The 27,172-nt window shown below is 38.8% G+C and overlaps 1 protein-coding gene across 6 annotated transcripts in view; it reads right to left on the bottom strand.

The window, feature by feature from the left end:
- Window positions 1-27,172, bottom strand: part of LOC108668352 (putative polypeptide N-acetylgalactosaminyltransferase 9) — a 133,391-nt gene that overhangs the window by 73,208 nt on the left and 33,011 nt on the right. The window contains exon 1 of one of the 6 annotated variants that reach the window (XM_018155544.2): window positions 11,161-11,211. The exons of the other annotated variants lie outside the window; for them this stretch is intronic. The gene's annotated coding sequence lies outside the window, so the exon portion shown is untranslated. Of the gene's footprint in view, window positions 1-11,160; window positions 11,212-27,172 lie in introns of those variants that run through there. 6 annotated transcript variants of the gene reach the window in all.

Here is a 27,172-nt window from a genome sequence, read left to right as displayed (position 1 = left end):
TACATTGAGAAAAAAAAACAAGCGAATTAGTAATTATCAAGTAAAATGAGCCAGAGATAAAGAGAAGAAAATACTAATGTTGTTCCATAATTTCAAAATTCAATGCGTCTTGTAACTTGATAGTGAATGATTGATCCGTTCGAAACGTTCAGAAATTAAGAATGTCCTTCTATACCCTGCTTTCCGATTCACCAGGGCAAACGTAAAATATTGTTCGATGTATTGAGAAAAAAAACTAATAAGAAAATTGTCCATAAAACAAACTCTTCAATGAAAGTTGCTGAAAAAAGAAAGTGTAGCCAAACGAATAGTATATGAAAAATTCAGAAAAAAAATGTATCTTGCCCTTCTCCGCGTAAATGATTCATCGAGTTATGAAGGGGCATCAGCATCAGCCTACCTGTACGGAGACCGTTCCGAGGATTCTAGGGATACTGACGTTCATCAGGATTTTATAAAACGCCTCTATTGACCATAAATAGTTCTTTATGATGGCCATAGGGAAACCTGAAAAGAATCAGGGCTGGGCTCCGCAGCGAGATCTATGCGACACTTTCTACTAGAAACAAATATTCGATATGCACGCCGCCATGTTTATCAAGTTCGAGGCAACCACCACGACCTAACATGACACAAATTTTACAAAATGTTTTGTTAAAAAGGAGGAAAGAGAAAAGTAATAGGTATGCTTATATAATAAAATGGTTTAGGCGTATTTTTTAGCAGGTGCGAATCTAAAATATTCAGATCGAAAGTATTTTCAAAATAACAACTTAGATCAATCAGGTGAGACATATTCTACACTATCAAACAAAATTTTCAAAATTAAGGACATCATTAAAAATGATAACTCGTACAGAATATGAGCGAAGCAATCTGGTAAATGGACAAATAAGAATAACTGCAAGAAAAAGTGTGAAAAGTTTTCACGACCATGAAAAAAAAGAATGTGAAAGTTCCATGATACTCAAATAATAAAACCCAAATAGCACTTTTTTATGGGGATATTTTTTTTAAGGCAAATTTGTTGTACATTCGCTCGATCATGCAGATGCGATAGCATTTGTGCCCAGCACGCGAGTCTTTAGAGAACAAATCCATTTAATTACTCAAAAAAATAACGATCATCCATAATGTTCATGTCGCACTGTGGAATTGCCACTCGGGTACCAATAAACACAATAGAAAACCTGATACGAACGCATTTCTTCAACAAAAAATGCTAAATGGAAATACTTTACGATGAAAGCAAATTTTTTCAGTGGCCTCGATGATTTACGGAGCCAAGACTTAGCGAGCTGAGTGATATCAAAAAGTCGTTTTCGATGAAATAATAATAATTTTGTCAACGAAGTTCGAAAGGTGGATAAATATACAAATTAGTAAGTAAATACAAGATAGAATAAGACCATTTCATTCTTTTGAGAATAGGAAGAGTGCGTCTAGAATAACTTCCATGATCAACTACACTTTCTTGCGCTATTTGATCCACTATCTTTACTATGCATCCAACATCAGTAAAAGAATGGAAGACCTGCTCATTATCAACTAGAGATTTCATGAACCATTATCAATGGTAGATTGCAGGCCTCACAACCATGCACAGTGAAGTCACGATGAACTGGACTGGCGGTTCATTGCATGTTAATGGCGCATGAAAACTTGAGTGGGGCGAGATCATCAGGGGCCAGCCAATTTAGTCGTAAACTGAAGTTCGCACATGCCAGGCAATTTCATTTGACGCTCAGAATACAGCCATTTACTGTAAAAACAAAGGCTTTTCATTTCCCAGACTTCCGCAGATAACGTACAATTGTGCAAGTGAAAATAACGTATACTGTGTAGCCATTTACTGTAAAAACGAAGGCTTTTCATTTCCCAGACTTTCGCAGATAACGTATAATTGTGCGGGTGAAGATAACATATTTTTATAAAACAATTTATGGCCAGTTTAACGAAATAGAACCTGAGTGTAGAACAGAAATAAAAAAAATAATTATTGCACTTAGAAGGCGTCAGCTCAGTGCCTTTAATTAAATATGAATTAATTGAAATCATTAGTAACGCAGTGTTTAATGATTCGTCACTCACATTGGGACGAGCGACGCGTAAAAAGGTAACATACTCGTATTTAAGAGCATTTTCATCAAATTCCACCCGCACCTCTAATAATCAGAAAAAGTGCCTTTGAATTTCTAAATTGCTTTCAACTTAAGGATGATAATTTTCGTTAATAAACCGATCAAGTGACCTCAATAATCAGCAAGATACTTATGCCTAATATAATTTAATTTTTTATTAATTATAATCTATAATCAATTTAGAAATTTTTATAATGATAACTATTACCATTCCAGGATAACATAATATTAGGAAGAAGAAATTAAGAAATCTGAACTAATTTAATTGATTGACACGTAGATGACATTTTCCTCCACCTCACTTAAGGCGGTCGAAACCGCGGTCCTTGCAACAAGTAATAAGTAGACAAGCGACAACCTTTGTCCACCCCTGCCAACAAATTCATATGCATTATCGTGCAGCAATTGAAGTCAGGACAGTAAAATAAAACGGGCGGGGAGGATGCCAGCAAGCCGGATTCACGCTTGAGTGCAAGGACGATGACAATCCTGCCATCGCGGCTCTGAATTGTAATGTAAATATCGAGCAACGTCAGTCGGTGTTGCGCAGAAATGCTTACTAACATTCACCGCTCTTCCGGCACAACTAATTACAGTAATAGGCTCAAAGTCACCACCTACAATGACTGTGAACAATCGTTAACCTCGCTTACAATGAACGGCTTCAGGAACTGTTTTTCTCTTTCCTAACATCCCTGTTGAAAATTAAAGCTGCATATTTGCCAGCTGGCGATAGGTTGCTCATCGGCTACATGCAAACCCGTTATCCATGACTACAGGGTGGAGGGCGGCCAAAGTTAAGCGTACGTATCCTTTGTCATTTACGTATAGGTGACTTTAGCGCGAATCGTATCTAATTATGATGTGTGAGGTCATGAAATTTCAGGTATAAAGTATAGGAGAAATGAACTCGCAGATGAATTACTAAGCTTAACTACCGTAAAGCAAATTAAATTTGAAGAGACTTGGAATTTCAATTACTCGGAGTTTCAACATGCAATAATTGTCGGAAAACTTTGACCCTGGAAAATAATGATACGCTGCGTGTTTGCTTCATTCGCTGAAAAATTCACGCGAAGAAAAAAATGAAGGCAAAACTTTTTTTGCAATCAATGTTGATGTTTCGGAAGTTGAAGAAGATATTTGAAGTGCGATAAATAAAGCAAAAGAACTCAAGTAGGGAAGGTTTCGAAGTGGTCGAGAAAACGTAGTAGCCCGGAGTAGTACGATCAGGCGGACAAAGTACGAGTCAAGCGGACAATGTACGAGTTAAGCTGTAAAAGACGAGTAAAGCTGTCTAAGTATGAGTCAAGCTGTCAAAGTACGAGCCAAGCTGTCAAAGTACGCGTCAAGCTGTCAAAGTACGAGTCAAGCGGACAAAGTACGAGTCAAGCGGACAAAGTACGAGTCAAGCTGTCAAAGTACGAGTCAAGCGGTCAAAGTACGAGTCAAGTGAACAAAGTACGGGTCAAGCTGTCAAAGTACGAGTCAAGCGAACTATGTACGAGTCAAGCGGTCAAGTACGAGTCAAGCGGTCAAGATACGAGTCAAGCGGTCAAGGTACGAGAGAGTCAAGCTGTCAAAATACGAGTCAAGCTGTCAAAGTACGAGTCAAGCCGTCAAAGTACGCGTCAAGCTGTCAAAGTACGAGTCAATCTGTCAAAGTACGAGTCAAGCTGTCAAAGTACGAGCCAAGCTGTCAAAGTACGGGTCAAGCTGTCAAAGTACGAATCAAGCTGTCAAAGTACGAGTCAAGCTGTCAAAGTACGCGTCAAGCTGTCAAAGTACGAGTCAAGCTGTCAAAGTACGCGTCAAGCTGTCAAAGCACGAGTCAAGCTGTCAAAGCACGAGTCAAGTGTTCAAGCGGACAAAGTACGAGTCAAGCGGACAAAGTACGAGTCAAGCGGACAAAGTACGAGTCAAGCGGACAAAGTACGAGTCAAGCGGACAAAGTTCGAGTCAAGCGGACAAAGTTCGAGTCAAGCGGACAAAGTTCGAGTCAAGCGGACAAAGTACGAGTCAAGCCGTCAAAGTACGAGTCAAGCGGACAAAGTACGAGTCAAGCCGTCAAAGTACGAGTCAAGCGGATAATGTTCGAGTGAGGCGGACAAAGTCACGGAAATTTACCTGTGAAGCCACTAAGTGTTCCGCAACCATCATGAAACCCAAAAAAACCGCCGTTACAACCGAGCAGCCCGACGAAGGTTGAAATTTCTGCACAGTTGATCATTAACTGAAGCAATGACTCGTACGGTCTGTAACGGAGTGCGGTCCTTCCAGCTAGAGCGTTCACTAACGAGCTGTTATTGTTGTTAGTGAAAATTAATCTTGATGAAAAGTAATAAACCATTTTACTAATAAGAAATAATGAATTTTAATATAGAAATATGCTTATATTGTCGATTTGGCTGAACAAATAAAAGTTTGACGGTAATAGAAATACTGTTCGTATTCATAAGCTCCAATATCGAATATGAATTCAATTTCGACACAAAAAATTTAGTTCAATTAGAAATTCACAAGGATAATTATTTATTCCTTTTGAAATTACTTTAAAGTTTCTTATTAAAACAATGAAAACATTGCAACGAGGCTCGGAAATGGAATTTCTCTTACAATGAGCAGCTCATCGGGTTCGATGTAAAACACTGCATTTTATTCTGAAAATGAACAACGAGAATTCTTGACCTCTGCTCGGATTTCACGATATTTTACAAGGAGAAACATATCTTCTTACATGAAGTTTTGTAAAGAAAAAAGTCTTTGCAAAATAAAGAAAACAATTCAATGTAAACTCATGCAAGTTAACTTCTTTGTGGCAGTAATAATTTTTGATAATTCAGTATATAAAATGCATAACAAACAACATCAAAGTTATAGGCAAGAAAGAACCGATGCATGGGCTGCCACTGTTGCAGGAGAACCGTCTTCAACAGGCTTATTAATTGTAGATGTTTTGACTAACAACGAAAATTTTTTTGCCATTTAAATAACAGCGGTATCATCTGGACCTGAAATTTTAATATATTAAGCTATATTTTTATTAATTAATTTTGGGTAAACCTCAGGGTAAGTTTTACACAGAACTCAGATAACAAATGTTTATATTTAGGGTAAACTTCAGGTGATAAGTTGTACTAATAACTCGGGTAACAAAAATTTATATTCTGGGTAAACTTCAGGGTAAGTTTAAGTTACAAATTGGGTACCAAAATGTTATATTTAGGGTAAGCTTCGGTCAAGTTGTACCCATAACTCGAGTAACAAAATTTTATATTTAGGGTAAGCTTCAGGGTAAGTTGTCCCCTATAACTCGAGTAACAAAATTCTATATTTAGGCTAAGATTTAGGGTAAATTGTACCCACAATTCGGGTAACAATATTTTATATTTAGGCTAAGCTTTAAGGTAAATTGTACCCACAATTCGGGTAACAATATGTTATATGTAGGGTAAGCTTGAGGGTAAGTTGTGCCCACAATTGGGGTAATGCAGGTGCCAAGTAACGCGAGTAGTTCAGTAACCCGAGCAGCGGTGTGGTGGGTGGTTGCGATATCGCGTTGCCTGCCGCGCGATATGATAAAGGCGGCGCGTTCCCTCCAGGGCCGTCGAACGCCTATTATGCGATCGGGCTTTTAGTTACGACTTAGGCCAGGGCCCGGGAAAAAGAAAAGGCCCAGAGAAAGGGTCCAGTAACACAAAAAATAACAACGAATAATAAAATGAATGAATATTTTCAGGCACTTGATTCATATTGTACAATAAAAATGGACATTCATGCGAGCTCGAACGTTAGAAAGCCCTCCAGGTTCGTAATTACTGAAACTTGAATTTATTCGTAAAGTTGTTTACTCCTTATAAATAGTATTACTTAAAATATAATTATTGACACTTTAAATTTATAATTATAATGGATAAATCTCCAGAGTCTCTACGGAAAATTGATTGATTATTTAACACGGGCATTCAATTAATTAAGCAAGTAGGAGTGCACTATGAGGGAAATTTCAGAATTACACTAATTTTTTAGCCCCGTTGGTCGTAAATTCCAACAGAATTCCTTTGATGAATTAAATGCCGAGAATCTCAGCGTGCAACCTATTCACTAGCAACATGCAATGCAGCTGCAATACTAAATACAGTTGCAATAGGCAATGCAGCTGCAATACTAAATACAGTTGCAATAGGCAATGCAGCTGCAATACTAAATACAGTTGCAATAGGCAATGCAGCTGCAATACTAAATACAGTTGCAATAGGCAATGCAGCTGCAATACTAANCAGTCAATGAGGTAACAACGCAGTGAACGTTGCAGGCAGTCAATGAGGTAACAACGCAGTGAACGTTGCAGGCAGTCAATGAGGTAACAACGCAGTGAACGTTGCAGGCAGTCAATGAGGTAACAACGCAGTGAACGTTGCAGGCAGTCAATGAGGTAACAACGCAGTGAACGTTGCAGGCAGTCAATGAGGTAACAACGCAGTGAACGTTGCAGGCAGTCAATGAGGTAACAATGCAGTGAACGTTGCAGGCAGTCAATGAGGTAACAACGCAGTGAACGTTGCAGGCAGTCAATGAGGTAACAACGCTGCATATCAATCTAAACAAAAATTATGAACAATGCAACATGTTTGGCGTTGGCGTAGCCCAGCAACACAACACTAACTGAGCAATCCTGGAGTGCGGCTAAGCTTTCTCTCTCTCCATCAGGGGAGCCTTAGTTTTCTAGCAACTAATTCTCAAAAAATATGGTTCCCCTAGAAATAACTTTTAGAAGTAAGGTTCCCGCAAGAATATTTTCACTGGGAACCTTGTTTCAAACAGTTATTTCCAGGGGAACCTACTGGAATGAACTTTTAATAGAGCTGAGGGAGCTCAGGCTCTGCTATTATAGGCAAGGCAAGCCTCACGAGATCAGTGGTGAATCTCAAGCTTCATGAAACTCAAGTTCTACTTTGAAGCTGATAAAGTTATCCGCAAAAACCGAGCTCAAAGACTTGTCGGCAGGACTTATTTTCTCACTTTGATGTTGATAAAGAACTTTACTTCTCAGTGTGGAAGGTGAGTGGATATGCGAGAAATACAAGCCCTGTGATTAAATTGACTCCATATAAAGTGAAATTTGACAATATATGGTATAAAGTGAAAAATTTATAAATATTTTAAGAGAATCTATAGGCATAACAAATGAATTGACAAATTGATACAAGAATACAAAAATTAAACGGCATTTCTTAAGAAATGCTGAAATTAGCTATGAATTTTTGAAGAGTTGGTTTCGGTTCAGTCACGTGAGTGGAGGCCAGTCACGTGAGTGGAGGCCAGTAACGTGAGTGGAGGCCAGTCACGTGAGTGGAGGCCAGTCACGTTAGTGGAGGCCAGTCACGTTAGTGGAGGCCAGTCACGCTGTCTCTTATACACATCTAGATGTGTATAAGAGACAGCTGCAATACTAAATACAGTTGCAATAGGCAATGCAGCTGCAATACTAAATACAGTTGCAATAGGCAATGCAGCTGCAATACTAAATACAGTTGCAATAGGCAACGCGGTAGCAAAATGAAATACAGTTGCAATAAGCAATGCAGTAGCAATAGGCAACGCAGTAGCAAAAGGCAATACAGTTCCAATAGGCAACGCAGCTGCAATTATTAATGCAGCTGCAGTACTAACTACAGTTGCAATAATTGTATTTATGGCGGCATTATCCTTGAGCGAAGTTGATGTTGCGTGAAATGGATTTCGTGGGGTGCGTCCGACCGACGTAAAAATAACGCGAACTGCCGCTGATAAACGACGATAATTGCGTGCGTGGAGATCGATGAGGAGGGATCAAGTCTTGAAATTATACACGCTGCTACATTAAAATAAAAGGATAATAAATTACAAATGGTAATATGAAGGCTTTTAGTTAGACAATAAGTAACAAAATATTAGTTGTGTTTAAAGTCACGCTTTGAATAGGAATGATCATTATAATGCAATCACCAAAAAATGCGGCCGGTTAACATTGATAAGGATATCAGGACTCTAAATAAAATAGCTTTGTAGAAAGAGGTTTCAGTATTGCGTTCCATTAATCTCAAATCAATGCAATATACGATTATTTACGTATAACCACACGCATGATTCGATATGCAATGATATGCTCAAGGAAACTTATTTAAATGTAGTTGAATTTCGTTCGACTGTACTGTTGGAGTCACGTCCAAACCTATAAGGAACGAATGTGTGTGTTCAAGCCTGAGATGACCAGGTAATTGATTTTCTGCCCATCTGTCTGTAGTTCATTCCCTATAAAAATACATTGATTGATGATACATTTTACCTTTTGTCTTTTGATGGTGACTCGAGTTAATAGGCCATCGTATACGAATAGCATTGAGGATGGATAATTGATTCGCGGACGAAGGGCTAAGCGAGAACCGCCAGAAGAACGGGATGCTGCAGCGAGCTTCGTCTGAAAGTTTTCATTACTCAATCACGAAAAGAATAACAAATAATTATTGTGGTGCTTCAATGCAGATAAATTGTACAATATATCAGCTGGACGTTAAAAAAACCACACTAAAAAACTTGGAATAGTTTTGCGGCGGACAACCTGAATTTCAACATGTTAAGAACAACGCAAAATTGTTGCATGCAGTTCAGTTGGACTCAGCAATCACGTTAGACGGTAATTGGTGCTTAGATGAACTGAGGATACTCACCTCTCTGTCTGCGGCAATCTTTAATTAGCCTCACTTCAGAGTCGAGTCTGTATCACCGCCCGATCGTCGTCCACATGCTGGCCGCTGATGGCACGCCTTTGATTCTTCTTATGTCATGTCCGCAAGAAACGGAGCCCAAAAATTTACTGGAAATCGAGTTATCAGATACGTTACGCCACGAACACAAGTCGCCACATCGTTACACACGAAAATAATAAAGCAACGATGATGGTATAGAGCATCAAGTGCAGCTATGACCAGAGGTATAATTACTGCAGGCTTAAACTACAAGAGTTGCTTACTGACGGTACGGCAACATTGACATCCAAGCTGAGGGATTCTGCCCAACATAATGGCAAGGGTTACGTCATGTTATCATGGCGGAGAAGTGATGCCGATTTGGAAAACCCATGACGCTATAAGAAGTAAACTTTGCACTGAGTCAATGCGGTAACAACGCAGTGAACGTTGCAGGCAGTCAATGAGGTAACAACGCAGTGAACGTTGCAGGCAGTCAATGAGATAACAACGCAGTGAACGTTGCAGGCAGTCAATGAGGTAACAACGCAGTGAACGTTGCAGGCAGTCAATGAGGTAACAACGCAGTGAACGTTGCAGGCAGTCAATGAGGTAACAACGCAGTGAACGTTGCAGGCAGTCAATGAGGTAACAACGCAGTGAACGTTGCAGGCAGTCAATGAGGTAACAACGCAGTGAACGTTGCAGGCAGTCAATGAGGTAACAACGCAGTGAACGTTGCAGGCAGTCAATGAGGTAACAACGCAGTGAACGTTGCAGGCAGTCAATGAGGTAACAACGCAGTGAACGTTGCAGGCAGTNGTGAGTGGAGGCCAGTCACGTTAGTGGAGGCCAGTCACGTGAGTGGAGGCCAGTCACGTGAGTGGAGGCCAGTCACGTGAGTGGAGGCCAGTCACTTTCACTGCGTCCAGAAGACGCCGGCAAACTGATTGGCGTGTCGGTGCTGGAGAATTGTTTGGCGCATTGAAAGCGGCGTTCGCTTGCGATCTAAACCAGCCCAGGCTTTAGGTGGACCACAATACAACGCTGTATAATAAAGATTATCTTCATGAAAGGTCCGATCATTTTAGGTCCGAATCTAGTATTAGTTAAGAAGGTAGAAAATCAAGGTAAGGCTATCGCAGTTTTATCAGAAGCTTATCAGTTATCCTATCTGATTGCCGTTTCTCATCATAGCCGATGACGGTTTCTATGACGACAAATTCACACTACCGAACAAAGACATGATTTTACAGAGTATTTTTCAACTGCAAAATTTCATGCCATTAAAGAGAAAATGACAGCACATCTACAAATTAAGTTTTGTCATGCCTGAGAATATTAGAACAACAATGAACTGAATTAAAAATAAATAAATTTTTCCTCCGTAGCACCAGTCGCGACAAAATGTTTCCAACATTTACCTCGAATTGAAGCAGTCTGTACCGGCCTATATGGTCGGTCGATAGGTCGTCTAAGCGTCTATTATGCAAAACAAACTGTTTAAGAACAAAATTATTATTTATAAATGTATCCTTTGCTTTTACTTGAAGTTCGATAGGAAATAAGAATAAAGAATGTTCACTATTGTAAAGAAATGGCAGGCAATTGATAGATAAGAAGCTAAACTTTCAGTGATTTTCCAGTGGGTGGCGATGTGCAGTGCAAGGGTCGAGTCCTACACTCACGAATATGATGACCTATGAACTTTATGATTCAATGATGACCTATGAACTTTATGATTCAATGATGACCTCTGGACCTGATGATTTACAGCCAACGTTGCAAGCAAGCAAGCTAGGCACGAGGTCGGGCGGCAGGGCGCCTTGCAAGCCATATTTGGGAGGCGATGCAGCAACGCGAAAGGGATTCGCATCTTACAAGCAGGTTCGGACGTCGGTGAAAGGCAGAGGAATGCTTGCATGAAAGATTCTAAGATTTTTGATTCACTAAAAATATAAAAATGATGGTTCTTCAATAAAAATGAAGAACTAGAGGGAGTATGCTTGAAGTTATCTATTCTCGTAAGAAATATCATGACAATTTATTTGTAATCTACAGCGTGAATTTCTAGATTTCGGGAAATTTTGGAAACGAAATTAAAATAAGCTAAAGATGTAATACCTGGGTGCATCAGCACTACTGCTTCATTGCACCATTTTTGTTGGGATAAGAATTTTGCATGATGAACGCATTTACACTAGAAGCATTTTAAAAAGTTAGATAATAATATTGAAAGAAAGTTCTAATTATAGAGCTAATGTTACAATGTTACATGTTACTAACATCACCTGATTAAAGCGACGATGTCAGCCAATTACAGTGCGACGAATTTCCATTACCTGCAACAAAATAAAGTATTGATTAAAAACGTGTATGCTTAAATGTGTAGTAAAATTGACAAGCTCGGTTCTAGTTGACAATTTATTGAAATTCTCGCTTGGCGATTAAGTTTTCTGTTATCAATTCACCGCCAGATTAGCAGCTGACCTAACACAATTCTTACCAGACAGGCGTACGAAACAACGTTGTTTTTTTCCGGAACATAGTTGTAGCGGTGAACGCCAAACGTTTAGTAAAATTGATTTGTTATTCTTTTGAATCCGTTTGTGACATTTAATGAAAACCAGAATAAAATCGAGTATAATAAATAAAAAACTTTTTTGATAGTGATTGAAAAGCCGAACAGATACTAACATTTTAACTTGATCTATTAACAATAGACATAATATATAAAATATACAATTCTTGTAAATTATGCAACGCAGAAAGATGATAAACAAAACGAAAAATAAAGAAATGAATGGCTGGAAAGAAATTTAAATATTTGAAAACATAATGGTGGTCTTGGCAGAAATCGCTGATATTTTTTCCAGCTTTCTCACAACGTCGGAATATGCGAGTCTAAGTTTAAGGAAAAAAATCTCGTTATCCACGAGACTAAAAAACTTTAGTGTAATGTTCGTGGACATTAAAGTTTCGTCATCTTGACTACTCAGAAAATGACCATAACAACGTTTTTCGGAGTCCAATGTAAGAATTAAATTTTTGATTTAATTCCTTTTTATTACTAGAAGTTCCGTCAAGAAGAACATATGTACGAGGAAAAAAATTGGCACCAAAGACAATAGAAACAAATTGAAGAAGGCGAACCAAAACATTCAAATTATTTGGCAGCTATTTAACAAAATAATTACTACCACACAATAACGGACATGATTTCAATTCTGAAATTAAAATGTAAGTGAATCATTCATCAACTTAACGTAGGTACTTAATCTATGTAGAACGAGGCTGAAAGACCTACAAACCTTCATACATTCTCATTGCATCAAAAACTTTACAATATTCTTAGTGTTTTTGTAGTCGGTGAATAAATAATCTCTGCTTTAATCTTGGCAGAATTATTGATTATAGACTTGCTACGCGAATGCTTTTTTCTGAAACATTCAACGAGTAGTATTTGCAAAAACATTTGACAGATTTTTCTGGTTTAATAAAATTTTTGTAAACCATTAATTGACATAACTTGTGATAATTTTCATTTGCATGTAGAAGGCTGATGAGTTTGTTTCGATTCTGCCATAAATTTGATTATTATTAAACACGGACGCGAAAAAGCTGACAAGGAAATTTTTTCGCTAGAAAAGTTTGAAATTGCGGCAGCAAAGTCAACAAACCAGGAAGCACTAATGCCGGTCAAACCCGAGTTCAACTTTCTATTGCAATTTGAAGAAAACTTTAATCTTACCAACGCGAAAGGAATGGATAAAAAACATTCTGCCAATCGGATAAGTGCGGTAGATTCAGACCCATTATATATTGCCATATTGGAATTGATGTTGTCGACTCGAGGTGCTTTGATATAACGCGATCTCATCGTCATTTATGGAGCTCAATATTTCTTCAAAATTTAATGCAATGTTATGTACAAAACCAAGCTTGCATTAATTCTGTGGAGGGCATGGATTTTCTGCAGCGATTCTTCTTACTGAAATATATTCAATTTCAAAGGGGCTTGTACATTTGTCTCAAAGTTAAGTGGATTATTCGTGTACGTCACTCACCAGATTTGAATACTGACTTGATGAACGAAAACTATTAATATATCAAACATTAGGCCCATCCGAACATTTTACATTAGATTGAGATCTTCCTCACACTTTATTTTCAAATTCGTGGAACAGTGCACGGAAATATTTGAAGTTCAGCTCAATGTTAAGCAAGCTTGATGCATGTACAATTAAATCTCAAGATAAAAGGAAAGACGTCATGCAACTCGGACATATATACCGTTCCTTGCACACGTACAAAGGCAACGTCAGGCGGCGAACGTTTCTTCAGTAAATTGTCCAGTCAAGACCGACTGAGAACAGAAGTCGGATAGCGAGTTCCCGCAGATATATTGTCCAGTCAAAAATGACTGAGGACAGAAGTCGGAGAGCGAGTTTCTTCAGTAAATTGTACAGTCAAGACCGACTGAGGACAGCAGTCGGAGAGCGAGTTTCCTCAGTAAATTGTACAGTCAAGACCGACTGAGGACAGAAGTCGGAGCGCGAGTTCCCGCAGATATATTGGCCAGTCAAAATTGACTGAGGACAGGAAGTCGGAGAGCAAGTTTCCTTATTAAATTCTCCAGTCAAAACTGACTGAGGACAGAAGTCGGATAGCGAGTTTCCCCGCAGTATATTGGCAAGTCATAACTGACTGAGGACAGAAGTCGGAGAGCGAGTTTCCCCAGTATATTGGGCAGTCAAAACCGACTGAGGACAGAAGTGGGAGAGCGAGTTTCCCCAGTATATTGGCCAGTCAAAACCGACTGAGGACAGAAGTGGGAGAGCAAGTTATCAAAACCGACTGAGGACAGAAGTCGGAGAGCGAGTTTCTTCAGTATATTGTCCAGTCAAAACTGACTGAGTACAAAGGTCGGAGCACGAGTTTCTTCAGTAAATTGGCCAGTCAAAATTGACTGAGGACAGAAGAGATGCGTCAGCCCTGAAGCCACTGCCCAGACGGCGACTAAATTGAACGAAGGCGGCCAATTTAAAGGAAGAATGCTGCCTTTTGGTCACACGTCATTGCAGATACAAAAAATGCGTCGAATTTTTTCCTCAAAATATTGGAGGCTGAAACAGTTTTCTTGGAACTATGTCTAGAGTTTCAAAAAAGGTAATTTTTGCATATTTGAATGCTCCCATCGAAGTGAGTTAATAAATTTTAATAGATAAATAATGAAAAACAGATCACGAGATATGTTACAGTAGAATGAGCTGCAGGAAACTTGCAGCATATGAAGAAAAACTCCACTCGACGGTAAAAAATTTATCCATTGTAGTCAGCATCACTATTATTATATTATTATTCAATGCTTCTGAAGCTGAATAATAGCAACAATATGGACAGTATTGCTACTATATATTTAAATATATTACAGCGAACAGTAAACACTAACCATTTATAGTCAAGTAACCATATGCACAATGATGATTATAGTTGAAGCTGCAGCAGCAAACAGTGAAGACATTAATCATCTTTAATATAGCAACAGTATGGACAGTAATCAACAGTGCTCAAGCGACCGTATGGACAGGAATAAAGGTTAAAGCAACCGCAACGAATAGTTTATAAAATAATCATCTGTAGAATGGGCAGTAATAATAAACAGTTGAAGTTGCAGAACAGGAAAGACTGTTATCCTGCAGAGTTGCAGCTGCTGCAGAGAGTGAGCGCGTATGACAAAAGGCAGACCTGCGATCACTTTCACCCGCGCCTCCTCTATATGTATATGCCGCCTGTAAACAACATCACAATGGCTAAAAATATACCACATCCGCATCAATGCATAATCAACTAACAAGGAAGAATACAGTTCTTTATTTGTTGTGGGAAATTCGTTGGGAATGAGAAATATAATACAGCTCTCGAAACAGAAGGCATGTCGATTAGAATACTATTACTAATAGATCTTAGTCATGAGTAGCCAAGAAAATATTGTGCGTATTTGATTCTAAATGTTTCTTTTATCAGATGTAACCAAATTGTTACGCAAAGCCTACGCATAAGGAATCGTGCGTCAGCTGAAAAGAGTCGAATTTCCTGATAAAATCCAAAACGCGTTCTTTTTAGCGGATATTTCATGGCTCTTAATGGGGTTTTGAACAGGGAATATGATTTGGGAGGAATTTTGTTATTGAACATCAGGAATGTATTGTGCACAAAGCATTATTAGTATTATTATTATTACTGCACATAGATCTGTTCTGTCCCCGTGCACATTTATTTCTGCTCTAAAACGTAAAAAATATTATTTAGAATACGTGTGAACGATCAGTCATTTTATCTGGCCGATAAGCTAACCCTGCATCTAACACGTGTAGGGATACTCTGAACTGTGACCGAAGAGCATCAATGATATACTTATACAATAGTAGAAGCAGACTGAGTGACAAGACGAAGCAAATTAAAAATAAAATTTAACTAAATAATCATCAAATCAAGGCCTCATCAGCCGACGGCAGGTTTGTATCTCAGCAGCGAAAAGGTGGAGGGTGTAGTGAACGTGACGCAAGCTACAGGAGGGTGTAGTATTCCAGGAAACCCGGTTAAGTAGTTCAGTAGACGAGGTCAAGTAATCTAGCAGACGAGGTCAAGTAATCTAGCAGACGAGGACAAGTAATCTAGCAGACGAGGTCAAGTAATCTAGCAGACGAGGTCAAGTAATCTAGCAGACGAGGTCACGCATTCAAGGAGACGACGAAAAACATCACTAAATACAAAATTAAACTCACGACCCAAAAATAAGACAAGGATAAATATCTCGAAAGATAACGTCAAATATCCCAAGAAATGAAGTCAAATATTCCAGCAAATGACTTGAATTCTTTCAGTAGACGAAACCACAAGAGGACGACATCTTCAGGTATACTTCAGCGAGTTCTTTGCCAAATCCCGAGTCAAATTAAATTGGAGGCTCCGCATCAGCCCACAGCAGCCGAGCAAACAACTTCGGGGAGCCGCCACCACTTAGCGCTCCTGCAATCCTGATGTCCAACTACGACAAAACCGATGTAAGTCAACTACTAGGTTGAGGATAGCGCTCCACAACATTCATTTAAATATAAAGCTACCTAGACGACAGACTATGACATACCTGATGTAAATTTAGGACAACCCAGACGAAAGACGAAGACAAGCGATATAAATTAACTACTTAAAACTACGACAGACTACGACAAAAACGATGTAAATCAACTACTATAAACTATGATATGCCAGATGTACATTTAGTACAACCACGACGACAGACTACGACGAAAACGATGTACATCAACTACTATAAACTACGATAGACATACGATTTACCAGAAGTAAATTTATTACCACCTCGTTGAATGACTAAAACCATCTCGATCTAAAAGTATAAGAACTCATTCCCAATATAGTTCTTCTATATGACGCTCGAATCTAATAATTTTTGGATAATATGCATTGTTATAAGAACAACCAATTTTAGTAAGCTGTTAATCAAGACTGCTCCTTATTTCAAGTTGAACATCCACCGAAGACCGCTCGTTGACGTCTAGCCTGATCACTGTCGTGCATGGCTTGAGCCAAGATCGATCTATATGTGCCAGAACGCTATTGCCGTGCCCCAATAAGTGCAGGGAACGCTAAATGATATGCGTAGTTTATGCTCAAAGGCTAGATTGCCGTGCATTATGAAGTGACAGAAACGTTACAGGCCATGCGTGGTTCGTGCTGAGAGTGTGCTATGTCGTGCGTGTGAAGTGCGAAATACGTCAAATGCCATTCGTGATTCATGCCCAGAACACAGATTGTCGTTCTTTATAAGTGACAGAAATACCAAATGCCAAGCATGATTCGTGCCCAGACCCTGAAATGTCATGAGTGGTTCGTGCCCTGAGCGTGGAATTGCGTGCGTGACAAGTACCGTGTTTTCGTGTCGAGCGCGAGAGCTCAGAGCTCTCAGGTGGTAAACTCGCTCTGGGTGAGCGACAGCGTTAAGTGATAGCTGCACTCGAGCCTCCTGCAAACTTGTCGCTTCAATCGAAATAAAAAACACGTTTGAAGAGTGAACATTTCGATACGTCATAACGAGTGCACCTATAACTATAGGGCATGCGTGGTAGATTCTTATGAGAATAATCAACGTTTTGATTAAGAATTTGTTGCAATATATCACAACGAAACCACCAGAGGAAGAACCGTACATTTTTTACTTTAAATATTTCCTTTATTATAATCACGTCAGGTTCATTGCACGAATTATCACAAATTTTACTCTAAACCAATAGCGACGTTCAATATAATAAGTACAAGCAAACGGAAGTGACAGTGAACTTATTTCAGTAAAATATTTACTATACTAGGAGTTTGTTTTTTGGGGCGCAAAACTTTAAGCCCCTCCAAAACAATGAATATTTTTCTCAAGTAAACAATTCAGCTGATAGAGCGGAATAACACTGCAGCGGAACTTCCAATACTGATATTTTTTGCATAAAAACATGGATCAGATTTTATAACCTGTGGTACGTAGTGATATAATAGGAACTAAAAGATTCGTTCGCTTTTTTTACGAATTAACAGAATCATCGATCGAGCTCTAAGTTTGTGACAACATGGCAGGTATAGACAGAAATACAAAAGTTTCCTCTACGACACTTGGATCTCATGTACAAAACTGAATGGACGAAATAGCACGAGTATGTTTTTACTAAGAATTTAAAAGCAAAGAAAAGTCCACAAAAATTCATATCTTTATAGAAAACGTTTCGGAGACCAGCTCCATCGTCCAAACGTTTTCTATAAAGATATGAATTTTTGTGGACTTTTCGTTGCTTTTAAATTCTTAGTTAATTTGCGATTTAAGCAAACAAGTGATATAAATTCATTAATACGTGTAAGTTTTTGTGCTGCGTAATTACACGAAGAAATCGTCTGCCGTCAGGCATACAAATTACAGGCGAGAGAATTTTTTTCCTGAATTACCGGCAAGAAACGAGCTGATGAGTTCATCATGTAGTCTAGTGAGCCAGAATATTTTTTACATGTTACCCATTGAGAACTTGCGACTGGCAAAATATTCTTTAAGTAAATTCGATTGAGAAAAATTAACAAAACTATGTACAGAACCGTTGGCCTGCCCAGAGAAGCAGAATTTTGATTAATTTGAAAATTTTTAGAGCAAACGATTCAGAAGCCGCAACTGGCATGAACACTGACAAAGAGCATCTTAATTTGGCCTCCAATAATATCCGTTAAAATTACTATTAATTAATCATACATAGTTCAACAGATCATAAGAAATTATTTAACATCTCCCACCGGAAAGATATCGATAATACAGGAACAGTTTTCAGTGTAACGTGATACAGCAAAAAATGTTAATGATCCCAGCATTGTGCTTTCGAATGTCCATGTTCTGGCCACCGATATGACGCCTCTGGAGGAACAGCAAAGTAAGTACGGAGACTACAGATTACACAGCTGAGTGCAGGCCTCCGTTGTGGCCAACATTTTCATCAACATTCTGCAGCGAAACGCCGAGGTCCGTGAACGGCATTTGTTTGATGCTGCGTGAGCCGTGAGATGATGTGTGTGAAGTGATGATGAGAGGATTCTAGATACAATAATATACCATAACATACCTGATACAATAACATACGATAACATACCTGATAGAATAATATACGATAACATACCGGTACGTGATAGAATAACATACGATAACATACCTGATACAAAAACATACGATAACATACCTGATACATTAACATACGATAACATTCCAGACACAATAACATACAATAACACACCTGATACAATAACATACGATAACATACCTGATACAATAACATACGATAACATACCTGATACAATAACATACGATAACATACCTGATACAAAAAAACACGATAACATACCATGATACAATAACATACGATAACTTATCTGATGCAGTAACATACGATGACATACCTGATACAATAGAATAAAATCACAACCTTCACTGATAACGGAGAATAATTTTAAATTAATAGCAGACATTTTAGCGAAGAAGTACAGTTCCACCGAAATGTCACGATACTTTAAATGTCCGCGCAAGCTAACAGGAGGACATTGCTCATGTTATCGATGCTAACGATTGTAATGTGAGCAAATCGTTAATTACTGAAACCTTAAGTAACGACAAAGTAAAGTTCGTTGAGAAATTAAAGCATTAGGGCTAAAACTCGGTAGTATCGAAAATGAGATACACGTTTTTGTTATCTTCGTAGTCAGGACTGTCCCGATTTTGATTCTTCAAAATCGATGAACGACACCATAAGAGCAATATTGTGTGACACTTATAGTATTATTTTCCAGATTTAACAATCACCGTTTGATTGTGGGACTAAAAACTAAAAATGGAGTCAAATTGACTTTCCACTACACTAAAACATTTTCACTATTGTAAATGCAGGCTTGGTGATTTAAGAGCGGCAGCACCGCTATTGTCTGAGACAGGCTACGGTAAGTGTACCTGACGGAATAACGCCAGGCACAGAAGCCTGTTCACGTCGGAAGCAGCAATTAGTTAAAGCTCACGCCTCCAACTTACAGATTAGAACCGAAGCTCACTAGCACGCCATCAACTCTTCCAATTTGATCTGGCGCCGTACAATCTAAACTCGCTGAAGTGCACGCAGCGGTCTAAGTATGTGCACGTTTCGGCCCAAGTACACGTAGCGGCTTAAGCACACGTAGCGGCCTAAGCACACGTTGCGGCCTAACCACACGTAGCGGCCTAGGTACACGAAGCGGCCTAAGCGCACGTAGCGGCCTAAGCATGTACACGTAGCGGCCTAAGCACGAGTAGCGGCCTAAGCACATGTAGCGGCCTAAGCACACGTAGCGACCGAAGCACACGTAGCGGCCTAAGCACACGTAGCGGCGTAAGCACACGTAGCGGCCTAAGTACACGTAGCGGCCTAAGCACACGTACCGACCTAAGCACACGTACCGACCTAAGCACACGTACCGGCCTATGCATGTACACGTAGCGCCCTAATCACACATAGTGGCCGAAGTACACATAGCGGCCGATTCTTCATCTGTGACTGGTGAGTTTGGCTTGAAAAGCCTTCAATGATTGGCTGACTGAGTTAAGAACTCGTAACCATAATATATATCTTAGATACGTTAGTACGGTTCATGTCAGCCCCCTCTGGAGGAGTGGAACATATGGACACAATGCCGGACGCTGCATTTCTTACACTCCATTTCGGCTTTTCATGAAAAAAATGTGGTAAAAAATGTCTGCTTTTTAATTATAATAAAGCCTAAAATGATTCAGTTGTCGATATAATAAATAATATATATTAATTTCAAATAATAACTTGAAGACTTTTTATTGGAAGTTTTTACGCGTACGGTGTATTTCAAATATTAGCGTTATATTAATTTTTTGCATCTCAAATATTTTCATCGTTTAGGTGTCGAAATCATTCCCGAACTTCAGAAATGTTGGAAAATATAGAAAAAAAATATATCTGATCAAACTTGAGGCTACACAGAAATTAAAGTCACATTTTTCTCGATATCTGTTCGATGCATTGCATAAAAAAAAAAATAAAAATTAGATCAGTACTCACTGCAGTGAGTGACTGAGAGCACATTTTCTCACGCTCGTCCGTCCGTCCGTCACGGACGGACGGGACGAGCACAATAGCGCTTTTTTTTCATAAATGAGAAAATGTGCTAAAAAGTATTTGGATTATCGCCGAAGAATTTGTGTATTTTAATACGAAGTAATTAGGAAATGAATACCGTACGTACTTCATTCCAAAAAGAATAATATTTTCAAAGGTATTCTAAATTAAAGTGAAATCAGGGCAAAATAAAAGCAAGAACGTGAATATAGTATGAGAATGCAGCACATTTCTTGGTACCATTAACACTCTTAATTGGTGAGTTTTCCAGACAGACCTTTACGATTTTGTTCCATTTTCTTTGAATCCAGAAAACTTTCATCGGCCAGTGCATTTATTTTAAAGTTGGATCTGGAAAACGAGAACTGTAAATGAAAACAGCAGCACAGCAACATAAATAAAGAACGTTTTATGAAGATCAATGAATAACATCGACATGAGAAAACTCCAGAGCTGCATGAGGGGAGCTGGAGTCTCTCTAAACGCTGCGCCACAGAGTAAATATTATACAGCAAATAAATAAAACTTAAATTACTGAGTAGAACTGAGAGCATTTTTTGATATACATCAAGGCAGTAAACTCTTCAAATAATTATCTCGTAACAGTGTATTTTTTGAAAAGTCTTATATATATGCTAATGAACACACAACATACTAAGGCAATGATTAATTTAGCGCATATGAATTTCTGATCTTGGCAAAGATCACGAATAATTAAAGTTAGCTATGTAAATGTTATAGCGCAGATATAACCATTGTTACATTAATATTGGGTTGATAAAATATTCAATAGGTCGAGGACAAATGAAATGAACAAAAGCGTCTGCCAAAAGTTCTATAGTTATACACTCACATTCCCAATTAATTTAAAGCGTGTAACGCGCAATGAGATTAAAGTTCTATATATAGTTATACACTCACATTCCTAATTAATTGAAAGCGTGTAACGCGTAATGAGAATAAAGTTCTATATATAGTTACACACTCACATTCCCAATTAATTTAAAGTATCCAACGCGCAATGAGAATAAAGTTCTATATATAGTTATACACTCACATTCCCAATTAATTGAAAGCATATAACGCGCAATGAGATATGAAGAGCGTTGGCGTCGGCCTCCTGACATACTCCTGAGCTCCCGAGGGTCGAGTAAACTCGTAGTATTTAAACTGAAAAAGTCAAGACTTGAACGGTCTGAAGTTGAAAACTAAAGAGGAGAGTTCTTGGAATTATTAAATGAACTGCCGCAAGTTTCTAGCTTTACAGACCCAGGGAAGAACCTAGTCTCCTTTTGCCTTATGAACTGTGAACTAAGCGACATAAGCATTTTACTGCCCGTAGTTAAATGAAATATTGAATTTAGATGAACAGCGCGTCAAAAAAATTGTTTTTACTCCATTTGCCGAGCAATGGACGAAAACTTCAATAGCTAAGCTTCAAAGATCGCAAATCAATAACGCTTAATACGACATTGACGAAAATGACTATTCACATTATGGCTGAAAATCACGATGATTAATAATTATAGAAGGGTATTTTTCAGATACAGATTTCTTGAGCCGGAAATATATAACGTTATTGTAGCTCAACTAAAATGATACGTACGTAGTATACTGATATAACCATAATAATATTAGGGGACTCAAGAGTCAAAGGGATCCCTGACTCTTAGGGCCAACCTCAAGGCCTTGCCTGACGTGTGCCTGTGCCTGAGGTTACCTGTGCCTAAAGTCTGCCTGTGTCTGAGGTTACCTGTGCCTAAAGTCTGCCTGTGTCTGAGGTTACCTGTGCCTAAAGTCTGCCTGTGTCTGAGGTTACCTGTGCCTAAAGTCTGCATGTGCCTGAGGTTACCTATGCCTGACGTCTGCCTGTGTCTGAGGTTACCTGTGCCTAAAGTCTGCATGTGCCTGAGATTACCTATGCCTGACGTCTGCCTGTGCCTGAAGGCTATACTGGCAGACAACACATCTGACGAGCAGCAGACAGACAACAAACACCGGCAGATGACAGACCAAATATCCATCCGAAGGGAACCTAGGCCAGCGTTTGCACTCATAATTAGTTGAGTTATTTGACCAAATACTGATGCACTATTTGCCCTTGTGTGGGACGTCCTGAACCTGTATGGCCTGGCAATTCGAGGGCGTATCAGTGCTACGACCAGAAAGCGAGTTCTAATATGGACATTACGACGCACTTAATTTTCGGATAGGAGATAAAGCCATCCCATAGCCAGCGTCCACTTGAAGCTTGCTTTAATGTTGCATGCCTCTGAAGTGCTGTCTAGGCAAGTACTATGTGTTTAATTAAGACTCGCTGGCAATTGTGATGCGAGATTAGCCTTAACGAATTATCAATATAATCAATAACTTCTGTAATAATAATTTAAGACAAAAATCATCAACTGATACGAATTTAATGGTTTAAATCTTTCAGTAAATATTTCACAGGGTCTTGATTGTTGAGTTCGGCATTAAAACAATACACTTCCATGGTTTTGATTGCTTTATTTGTGTTAGGTTTCTTGCACGCTGTGGAGGGCAAGCGTAAAACATATGGCGCTTTGACCCGCCATACCGCAGCGTGTTTACCGTTACACGCTACCAGGCACAAGGACAGCCATGTAGTACCTAGAGTGGCAGGAGAGGGTGCACCAGGCCAGCGTGTGGCACGAGTGGCGGCATGCGCCACAGCCCGAGTTGCGGCATGCGCCACAGCACGAGTGGCGGCATGCGCCACAGCACGAGTGGCGGGATGCGCCACAGCACGAGTGGCGGCATGCGCCACAGCACGAGTGGCGGGATGTGGCGGGATGCGAGTGGCGGAATGCAAGTAACGTGACAAGGTACGAGAAAATGCAGGGGTACTGCAGCAGAGCTCGTAGTGTCACGGCTGTCACGATCGTGAAGAAACCAGACCAAGGTTAACGATGTCGTGCAGGCAATTCACGACCAACGCACGGCAGCGGAAATTTTTGTAAAAAGACTTACGTTAATGAACCAATTTCCGTTAAAATCCAGATTAGACACCTGAAAATCAGTGCATCATACATTTGTTAATTGAAATAGAATTAATTTTCGAGGAATCAAAAATGTATGAGAAGTGAACAGGGATTAATATTCGAGAATTCAATAATGACTCCAGTGATCAGAGGTGCCCCGATATCGACATCGCTTTAGGGCGCTTCAGAGGCCGCTGATGTGGTCATTAGTGAGACTCCAGTCGCGCGTTATGAAAAAAACTTTCTTCGAGGTGTAGATCCCTGTGGCTGACAGATGGAAGCTTGGAATTGTAGATATGGGAAGTCTAAACTTCAAATTAGTGTCAATCTGGATGAAATTTTTATCTTATTTGAGCTTTGAGTATGAAGATACTAAAATTAAGCTACTTGATTTGTGTAGGAAATACAGAGTGGGAAATGCGGCTAAGATAGAAGGCTGGGATCTTGCCTGAAGTTGGTAGCGTTTGATTACAATTGCTAGCAACGGAGTTGGGGAACTAAAGAATAATTGAATAAACAATACATGGACACGTTCTTATTTCTATTTGTTTTAAGGCAACACGTGCGCGCGTGGATGGAGACACGTGGCAACATTTCACAAGTAAATGATCCTTTTACAATGGAAACCTTTGGAAAAACGTGACCTGATTTGAGATCCGAGAGATTCGGAGAAGCTCATGGGGAAATAAAGCAGACAAAATTCAAAGATTTTTACGAAACCAGGAAGCTGAAGCAATGTTTTGATACAACATAAAAATAACAAAAAAAACGCAAAAAAAGTATTGCTTTTGGATGAAAATTGGGCTAAACAGAAACGCAAAAAATCTAATGATAGACATTTTTTGAACATATGACATTCAATCATATTCAATCGCATATGCAATCTGATATTCAACTTATGAACGCGATTGGAAAATGCTTCTATTCCAAAAATTTTTGTCATTAATGGAGTTCAAAGCTCGGCCACTAAAATATAAAGGATTAATGAGAACTTTGGAAGCAAAGAATTCACAATTTTGGAACACAACTTCAGTTCATGTTGAGAATCGAAAGGAAATGAACTTCAAATGAATACAGGCATTCGACGGAAATGAATTGAATGATAATTAGAACGGTCAGGTAAAAGTGTAATATCAAGAGGCATTAGTAATGAAATGCATACATAATAAGCAGCCTCATAAATATTAGAACCATTATAAAATTTATATGGATGACGAAATGTTGGATACTGAATGGTTGGATTCTGAAGTTCTTGTCACTGGATTCTGAAAACACTAATTGATATTGATTGGATAAAACATTAAGTTATTCAGCTGTCAATACTTTATTGTCTATCGAATCGTAGTGTTCACAAGGACAAGTTAAGTATCGCTGTCAAGCTCTTATGATTCCATTTAATAATAAAATTTAGAAGACAGTACGTTTGAAAGCACAGAACGTAAGCAATGCTCCGAAAACGTCAAGTTTATGGCTGGAGAAAATCTAAGTTTGATTTCTGATCGTATCGAAAAACAAAATCAGCGCGGTGTTTGGAAGACGCAAACCTTACTTCATTTCGCCTTTCAATTGAATATTGAAGACGTCGCCACAGTTTCGCCATCCAATCGAATATTGAAGACGTTCTAGGATTTTAATCCATCTTCAAGGTCCAATGGACCTGCCTAGAGTCTCTATGCACATTTCTGTACGAGTGTGTTGACGAACACGCACATATAAGGGCATTTGTACCTTTAAAGCTGTTGAGTACATATTGGACTTGCTCCAAAGTTCGAGGACGAGTGCAGGTGATGAGACGACGTCTGAAGTCATCGCCGTAAACTCAGTGACTAGTCTTCATTCCTTTACACTTTTTTTGCATGACTGCAATGATTCAGCAAAGCGGCGTCTCATCGCAAAATATTTGCAAGTACAGCAGTAGTAATGCATTGCCAACCATGCACTATACAAATCCGTAATTCATATTAACATCTATACTGTAGAGAGACGAGAGCACACGATCCAAAGAACAATCACCTAGATCCATCAAAATTCACTATAATTAATATGGGAATATTATTATAATTCGGACGATAAATGCGTACGTCAGAGCTTACTTCAATATAACAAGTCTGCAGAGCAAACAGTATTAATATTCTGTTGTTTTCGATTCAACTGAACTCTCATGAATCTTCGACGTCATGAACACTAAGTTTGCGATTGTTGTTTTCAGAAAATTTGAGTGATTGAAAATACGGAGCCGACATGGTATTTCAGAAATGAACAGCTGCTAACTGTTTTTTGTTTGCATTTCATATTCTAACAAAACTTCGGATCATCGGAACTGTGAATAGAAAAACATGACTTTTCTAAATATAATGGAATTTAATCTCTAGTATACCCGTAATCTCAAGATCTCACCTCTCACTTTTTACCAGATTACGTTATAATAAAGCCACGATTCAAAATTCAACTCTCGCGAGAGAAATCTTTCTTTCTTCAACCTGGGAAGGCTAAACATTTCATTGCAATTAGCCGTAGCAAGTACAATTCTACTAATATTAAGATTTGAAGTTAATCGTATTCGATTCTGGACGCTTCATGGGCAAAAACATTGCATTTAAAGCTCCAGACTAATGCTTATGACAGTGGATAGAATCCTGACAAATCTGGTCATTAAATGAAAACTTACTGTTCATGAGCTCCCGTCATGTAGCATCGCAAAGGAACATTTTGACTAAATATGATATGATCAAAATACAGCAACGAGAAAAAGATCGGTAGAAGTTACGAATTTAAAAATAATTGCGCGCCTAGCGCTCAGAATAGAGCACTGAAACTTTAGCAACTGGAAAATTGTAAAATATAATACAAATATCATTTTATGGTATTATATAATTATTGAATCGTATTATACAGTATATAATTCGTTTACAGTTATTAAAACGTACAGAGATTCGCATAAGAAAAATAGACAAACAGGATAACACTAGATCACTATAATTGGGTCGCAGTGAAAGGTGACTGCAACATGCACGTGTCGCCTTCATTTATTCACATTCCTTCGTACCACTTCGTCTGTTTGAGCAGCGTAGAGCAGGAGTTCGTTGGAAAAATTAATAGGATGTTTCGTAAATAATTTAGTTACAGTGACGGTGGAAGGAAAGATACTTGTGTGAATTTAATATTCATTTCATACTCGAATTATCTTTATTAAATTAATTATATAATTATTTATGGCCTCACAATAATATTGTGAGGCCAAAAGATAACGGATGTCTCTACCATGATCGAATACTAACAAAAAAGTAAACCGGGAGGTTATCATCCGGAAAATATACGGTTCAGTTCCAGGTAGAGTCTTCAAATAATCACGTTATATATAATCCATACCGAGAAACCGAAAAGTAAATTCATATGTTTTTATGAATGGAAACGGACATCAGTGGGCCTGTTAAAATGCGAAACTATAGAAACAGATATTTCGATACTAATTAACGGTGTTGCAGCCGCTAGCTGCCGCGTCAAAATTAGCAAAGATTCCTCCTTCGTCATCCTCGACCAGGGGCCATATATACTTTCGAAACTCGTTAAGTGAACGTAAGTACTTACGC

Source organism: Hyalella azteca, unplaced genomic scaffold (genome assembly GCF_000764305.2).
Source record: "Hyalella azteca isolate HAZT.00-mixed unplaced genomic scaffold, Hazt_2.0.2 contig13297, whole genome shotgun sequence".
Taxonomy (NCBI): domain Eukaryota; kingdom Metazoa; phylum Arthropoda; class Malacostraca; order Amphipoda; family Hyalellidae; genus Hyalella; species Hyalella azteca.
The sequence above is the reverse complement of the archived record's forward strand: the minus strand, read 5'-3'. Positions and strand labels throughout refer to the sequence as shown.